Source organism: Limulus polyphemus, unplaced genomic scaffold, assembly GCF_000517525.1.
Source record: "Limulus polyphemus unplaced genomic scaffold, Limulus_polyphemus-2.1.2 Scaffold1443, whole genome shotgun sequence".
In the NCBI taxonomy this organism is placed as follows: domain Eukaryota; kingdom Metazoa; phylum Arthropoda; class Merostomata; order Xiphosura; family Limulidae; genus Limulus; species Limulus polyphemus.
Window position 1 is genome coordinate 42,028 of NW_013667053.1, and position 2,358 is coordinate 44,385.

A 2,358-nucleotide genomic window follows, 5' to 3' on the forward strand; every position below is an offset into this window, starting at 1 on the left:
TTTAGTCTTACACTGCTAAATTAGGGACGGCTAGCGCAGATAGCCCTCGTGTAGCTTTGCGCGAAATTCCAAAACAAACTAAACTGTTAAAAAATTAACATCAGTCTTTACTTTAAAGTAAGCTAAATAATGATGAATAAACAACAAAAAAGCATTACAAGTATACATATACATAGCTGCACGTATTTAATTTAAGCTTAATTGAAGTAGTTAGAAATACAAAAAGACAATTAGCTTGTATGAATCTAATTAGAAAAAAAATATTTTAGCGTAGTATTAATTGAGCAGTTAAAGATTATGCGTAAAAATCAAATATTATCCAAGGTTTGTTCCTGTCACAAGACAGTATAAATTCATCATGTTCAGGACGTTGTAAACTACCTAATTTCCATGGGTATTTCAAACGAATGAGTGATAAACTTTAAAGATTATGACATAGTTAAATATCAGTTCGATGAAGTATACACTTTATGCCAATGTTCTGTATTCATTTAATTAAAAATAATATTTTTTTCAATAAATCACCTAGCAACTGGAACAAAAGGAAAATAAATGACTGGTTTGCTTGAAAATATAACTTAGAAAATAATAAAGAAGGAATAACAAAACCAGTTTCCTGAACAATATATTCCTTCCATAAAGTTAGTATTGAAGAAATAAACTAGAAGGGGGTGAAGGAATTATCTAGAAGAATATAAAAAGAAAAGAGACAATAGTTATTATGTATTGGCTTGATTGAAACATGAAACTTATAAAGCAACATAACTGGTTTATACGTGCTTTCTACAGTAGGCTATCCTGATCAGTGATCAGCGTTTACGCTATGAAAAGAAAAAAAGATAACATTCAAAACACGTACGTGTTAATCACAATACTCAGTGGAATACGTCTATCGTGGGATTAAAAATGTTGTTTAATATGGTCTACTACTTGGAAACTGTAACAAGGGACCGTACAAGATATGGTAGAACACACTCTTCCCGCAGGTTTCGCATGCTTGTCTGCCCAGCCACTTAAGGAACGACAAGCAAATATAAACCGCTTCTGAGTGGGAGATGGAATAAATGAACACCAAAATAAACTTAAGTGTACGACCAGAACTTGTCAGTTGCTTGAGATGTATGGTTTATCCAAGAACGTTACAGATGACGTGTAAAAGTTGATCTAGTAGTATACGAAATATGAAAAGAATAGAAAAAACGTCAACACAATAATATTGTATTAAAATGACATCGTATTTTCGACTAAACAATAAACAAAATTAGGCTATATTATAATTATTGGTATTTAAAACGCTAACAGAAGTATTGGTAAACTGCACTTGCAGAATAAACTGTGTGTGTTCGGATAACGTGAGATAAAACTATCTCGTAATTGCGGGAATTTGATTATTATAATAACGAGTATTGTACTGGTATCTTAGAAATGTCAAGCTATTATCAAACATAATTTGAGACTTCACCTGAAACAAGATAAACATATAAAGATCATACTTTTTATTTTCGTAACTGATTTTCAAAGTTGAAAAATAGTGTGACATCGTAGTGTACTGGGTTAGTTTGTGATGTTGTGTAATTGTTGATTTAGTGAAGTAGTTTGATAAAATAATAAGAATAAAAAAAAAAAACTTTATCAAAACAATTGCTTATGTTTAATAACGTAGATAACTGTCTCAATTTTCACTAGTGTTTCCACCTAAGAAGTTTTGTTCTTGAAATTCTAGCGCTGTACATAACGATCTCGGAAGATTAACTAGTAATTTTTAATAAGTCCTGAAGTTACTATAGTGTTGTTTCGTTTTTTTAGCCCCCACAGTGGCACAGCGATATATCTACGGACTTACATCGCTCGAAACTATTGTTTTTTTAAATATAAATTTAGCGCATCTATTCTGTTTTATTTCAAGTTGAAGCTATTACGTTAACTTGCATCATCAGACGTAAAAAAAAAGATTAATTTGAAAAACTGAAGAAACTTACAAAGCACATATCATAGTCAGCTTGTCCCCTATAGTTGCAAGGATATAGTTGTATGGAGAAATCTTAGTTCTACCTTGCAATTAAAAAGTTTGAAGAAACCCATTTTCTTTCACAAACAAAAATTAAAACAACATATTCTCTAAGGAATTACAAATTATTCAACACAAAAAATCTAGTTAAGTTGTAAGCAGTTCATTTTTCGTTGCTAATTGCAACTGTGATCTTGGCATCGTCTTGTATTTGCAAAACCCCAAGTTTTAAATTGAATTGAAACAAACGTTTATTCTCCGTCTCACTAAACATGCTCGCCCTATCAGCCGTGGGGGCGTTATAATGTGACGGTCAATCCCACTATTCGTTGGTAAAAGAGTAGCCCAAG

General features: G+C 31.6%; 1 protein-coding gene across 5 annotated transcripts in view; it reads left to right on the forward strand.

The window, feature by feature from the left end:
* Positions 1-2,358, forward strand: part of LOC106463598 (serine/threonine-protein kinase 32B-like) — a 78,929-nt gene that overhangs the window by 1,644 nt on the left and 74,927 nt on the right. The window lies entirely within an intron of this gene.